Genomic DNA, 5,668 nt, shown 5'->3' on the forward strand with positions numbered 1-5,668 from the left:
GCTGGCGCTTACGTCATCAGCAGCGCGACCGGACAGAGCGAGACGCACGTTGCATACGTCATCGGCAGTGAAATGCCGCCATTACTGTGGTACCCAGCGGTGTCAGGTGTCACCAGTTGAGGCAACCCTTATCCCCTCAGTTTTTTCTGTCCCACTTCCCTCTTTGCTTTCTCCCCCACCCTCAGTTTTCCCAGAAATGACAGCTTACCCAGGTCCAGGCTGGAGACTTTTTTCTTGGCCAGTCCTGGTTTTGAACTTACATCCTAAAAGCAGTGTGGGATTTGTAGTGTCTGAATCCAGCCCATTGAAATCAGTGCTGCCAGTGGTCAGAAGTCCAGGATGCCCCCAAATCTTCCACCTAGAACTGCGCAACTTGACATCGTCTGCATTCCTTCGCAGAGCTGCCCCATTCCAGGAGGGAGACTGTTTGGCCGGTCCTGGATTTCTGCCAGCCTCATCCTGGTGCATTATGGTACCTGCAGCACTGATTTCAATGGATAGAATCATGGACTACAAGTCCCACACTGCTTTGGGATGTAAGTTTAAAACCAGGACCGGCCAAAGAGTCTCCCTCCTGGAATGAGTAACTTGGCAGCTCTGCCTCTGTCCCCTTCTCTCTTTGCTTCCTCCTTATCTTTTCTTTCTCTCCTCGTCCTCCCCAGAAATTAAAGTTCCCGGGTGACGGTCCTTCTGCAAGAGTGACTCTCCTACATGCACCTGCTCAGCAGAGACCCCTTGACGGGAAGAGGCAATGGAAGCCTACTTCGGCACAATATACCTCTAATCAGGAAATCTAGACTGCCCCAATTTGTTTGACTGCACATTTTGTCCATTAGATTGTAAGCTCCTTTGAGCAGGGACTGGCCTTCTTTGTTAAACTGTACAGCGCTGCGTAACCCTAGTAGCGCTTTAGAAGTGTTAAGTAGTAGTAGTAGTAGAATGACATGGGGACAATCCCCGTGGGCTGTCTCTTAATCTGCACAAGCCCTTCAACACTTACAATTTTATATTTAAATGTTTTTATTAAAGTATAAAAAGGAACAATTTTGTGTACAGCTGTTGTTTATAAATCACAAATAGAAAACAATAATAACAAAATAACACCCTCTCCCCCCAGTCATCCTCTATCCTTCCAACCCCAATAATATATGACTTCTACTACCTCAAGGAACCCTAATCCACCCTGTTAAAATGTCCAAGGGGACAAAATACAACCCGCTCGGTCTGCCTAGTGAAGGAGAAATATGCCCTATGAAGCACTGTTATGATTTTAAATATGTAGATGAATAAGAAGTCATCAGCAATCTCAGGATTCAGTCTACCTGTCCTAGTCCTTCCCACAATAGAACATGTCCTCTCAGAAGCCATGATGCTGGTAGCAGGAATGCACAAGATCCTCCGTGCAAGTTTTGGCCAGCATTTTTGCTTGTTTTTCCAAAAAAATTATTCAAACATAAGTAACTGCCCAATTCATTAAGAATAGGTTTCAATGGAGGCGTTGTTCCATAAAAGTCACTCATAAAAACTGTTAACATCCATTTTCATTCTTTTGGAGGAGGGCTTTTCCACAGATGTGATGCTTTCTGGGAATGTGGATTCTGAGGGATCCTGAGTTGTCGATGTTGATGGACTCAAGCCTTCCATTTCAATCTGGTTTTAATACAACCTTTTCAAAGATTCATTTGAATCTGGTTTTGGTACAGCCTTCTGAAAGATGCAGTTGCCTGTGTTTTTACATCATCTGGGAAGATAATTGAATTGTCTTTCAGACGTGGGCGTAGCAAAGAACCCACACCGTGTAATGGATGAACAGGAAAATAAGTGTCAATTAATTGTCGTAAATACTCCCTGATGCCAGGAGCAATGAACAAATCTGTTGCAGTAACAGTGAGAGATGCTTGAGCACCTGAGCATGTGATGGAAGGACCTTGCAGATGGAGTCTGATCAGCAGACAAGACTGTTGCTGCCATATGAAAGGCAGACAAGATGTTCTGTTCCCATTTGCATGGTATGAATTACTGTTAGCGATGATGTAGCTCTGACAGATTTAGTGATAATATTGATTTAGATCTTTCCTTCAGAGAAAAGCACATTATCTATTTTCTATGAACCTGAACAATTACGTAATATTTTAAATATGCAAGGTAACAAGAAAGACTGACTGATAGATATGGTTAATTGAATTGAAGGGGTAACCTTCTGCTCTTTTTCTTTGTTTTATAATGATTCTTCTAAGACCAACTTCCTTTGGTATAAATTGGATTCTCTCCGATATAGTGGACTGTTAAAACCAATATTTTTATGATTACTTATTATTATATTTCTTTCTTTTTTTGATGTAGATGTTATTCAAATATTGCTGTATCTTTTCAAAGATAGTTATCTTTGTATAAAGTGAAATTAATAAAGAATATAAATAAAAAAGAAAAGCACATTATCATTCTCTCTTGGAGCACGGATTCTTTATAGAATAGCGTTCAACGCGTACATCTAGTTCTAACTTCATAGAATAGCGCCTAAGTACAGTTATACGTAATTACAAATTAGCGCTGGCTATCACCAATTAACATCAGTTAGGGGGAGATTCTACATATGGTGCCTGAAAAATCCGCACTGAGTAAAATTACGCCTAGGCGTATTTTATAAGATTTAGGCGCGGTATATAAAATACGCTTAGTTGATATCCCAGCGCCTAAAACTATGCGCCTCCATTTACACCAACGAAACCATGATATAAATCCTGCGTGTAGATTTACGTGCAGTGTCCCATATTCTGTAACAAGCATAAATTTGAGAATGCCCATGGAATGCCCATTTCCCCGGCAATAGCCACGCCCATTTTGAACTGTGTACTTTAAAATTTAGGCGCAGTTCATTACAGAATACGCTTAGCGACTTATGCTTATAAATTCTAATTATTACCAATTAATGCTCATTATTGCTTGTTAAGTGCTGTTAACAATGTTGATTGGCTTGCTAACATAGTAACATATAGTAACATAGTAGATGACGGCAGAAAAAGACCTGCACGGTCCATCCAATTTTGATTGTAATCATTTAACCACTGGTCTGGTGGGGGGGGGGGGTGCAGGACGTCAGACTCAGAAACAGAACAAAGGAAGAAGAGGACCTCAGCTGGTGGGGGTTGGGGTCCCCCGCAAGCAAAGGTAGCAGACGGTGACGACGAGTTGGCGGTGGGAGGGTCGAGCGGGTCATCGGCAGGGGGGTCCAAGGACAAATCTACAGGGGCCCAGGCCCCCATGGCCCCACGTAGCTACGCCCCTGCCACAGAGTTTAAATTTTAACCCTTAGATTTCTTTTATATCTAACTCTCCAGTGATTCTAAATTTTTTAAGGTTACTGCTGGTATCCTTGGAGGAAACAATGGATTGTTCTTTATAGGTAAGAGAGGTACATTTTAATTTAGGTCCCATTATGAGGTAATGACAACACACCCTTTCCTTATTTTCACTGCACTGCCCTTGTGTTTGGGAAGGCAGTGGTCAGTCCTAATAACATTCACTTTGGTCGTTACCCCTTCTGTTTTGCACAGAAGAGAAGCAGGTGGTCACTGTGCAAATGTATTCCCATTACCGTCTCTTCTGCTCTGATGTTAAACTACAGCTGGTGTTTAGTTTATGGTAGCTGTGAAAATCCCATAGGGATGCCGGGGAAGTGTTTCAGTGCACAAAACACCAGCCAGGCCTCTGGTTATTTTATTAACTAAACTACTATGACCTTGGCTACTGTTGACTCATTCCGACCTGTAATTTGTAACCTGCTCAGAATCTCTGGGGCACGACTTGCCTCTCTGACACTGTCTTTGCCATTCAAAGTTGCTTAAGCCTTATCATACAGCATGCATGACCACCTTCTTTTCACAGCATGGGGGAGGTTTGACAATTTCAGGTTGCTGTCGCACGATTTCACTATTTCTTTAGGCGTACAGAAAACCTAGGGCCCTGTTTACTAAGGTGCGCTAGCATTTTTAGCGCGTGCTAAAAATTAGAGTGCGCTGTCTAGACGCCCATAAGAATATTATGGACATCTACACGGTTAGTGCACGCTAAAAATGCTAGCGGGCCTCTATCACAGCTTAGTAAACATGGTCCTTAGTTGCTGCATACATCCTGGAAAAACTGCATTTGTTACAGTTTGCAATAACACTACTACTACTACTTAACATTTCTAGAGCGCTACTAGGGTTACGCAGCGCTGTACAAATTAACAAATAAGGACAGTCCCTGCTCAGAAGAGCTTACAATCTAAAGGACGAAATGTCAGGTTGGGGTAGTTAAGATTTCCTGAGAAGAGGTGTAGTGATTAGGTGCCGAAGGCGACATTGAAGAGGTGGGCTTTGAGCATTGATTTGAAGATGGGTAGGGAGGGGGCCCGGTGTATGGGCTCAGGGAGTTTGTTCCAAGCATGGGGTGAAGTGAGGCAGAAAGGGCGAAGCCTAGAGTTGGCGGTGGTGGAGAAGGGTACTGAAAGGAGGGATTTGTCTAGAGAGCGGAGGTTACGGGTGGGGACACCTGTTGAGCCAGCATAAAAATCGCTTGTGGAATTAAAATTGGTAGAAAATTATATGGCTTTAAATATGGTGGTTTGAAAACATATTTAAAGAATGTATCCTGTAGAGACCTCTTGGGGGCTGTAAAGTTTATTTTATCTGATATTTTTATTCTGAATTATAATTGCATTGTATAAGGGATTTGTAGAGGAGTGTGGTAGCCGTGTTAGTCCACTCTTAAGGTTATGAATAGAAATCAAACAAAATAAAACATGGAAAAGAAAATAAGATGATACCTTTTTTATTGGACATAACTTAATACATTTCTTGATTAGCTTTTTTTTAAATGTCCAATAAAAAAGGTATCATCTTATTTTCTTTTCCATGTTTTCTTTTGTTTGATTTCTATTGATAACCTTTAAGAGTGGACTGACATGGCTACCATACTCCTCTCTACTTAAGATGGAAGGTTATCAATAGAAATCAAACAAAATAAAACATGGAAAAGAAAATGAGATGAGAAATAAGCAAATGTGCTAGCTGACAGTGTATATAAGTGAAAACATTCAAGCATTACTATGACAGTCTGACAGGGTGGGAGGATGGGGGTGGGTCGGAGGTATGCATGGGGACATCAAAGCATATCATTGATATTCTAACAGGATGGGTGTGGATAGGTGAGGGGAGGGTGATCAACAGAGACATACAGCTTTATGGTTTATAATGGGCTAGGAACCCCAGATCCTTGTTAAGTCCTTTCTGTTGGGTGTTAAAATATTCAATCATTCTGAAAGGTCTTACGTTCTTGTATGGTTTTAAAGTTACCTTTGAGGATTCTCACTGTGAAGTCACTGGTACAGTGTCCTGGTCCTGTAAAATGTTGACCAACAGGCGTGGGAACCCTGCTGGCACCAGTATTGTTCATATGATGTCTATGTAAATTGAATCTTGTCTTAAGCATCTGGCCTGTTTCTCCAATATAGCATCCTTCGTTACATTTTTTACACTGAATGATATATACCACATATATAAGGGATTTGGTAATCTGCTTTAGATGTTCTATTGATTACTAAAGCTAGACTATAAGTTTTTAACATTAAATTAAGTTAATTATTCAAAGCTGACCTTCATCTGCCTTTGAGACCATTTAAGAAACC

This window comes from Microcaecilia unicolor, chromosome 11, assembly GCF_901765095.1.
Source record: "Microcaecilia unicolor chromosome 11, aMicUni1.1, whole genome shotgun sequence".
In the NCBI taxonomy this organism is placed as follows: Eukaryota; Metazoa; Chordata; class Amphibia; order Gymnophiona; family Siphonopidae; genus Microcaecilia; species Microcaecilia unicolor.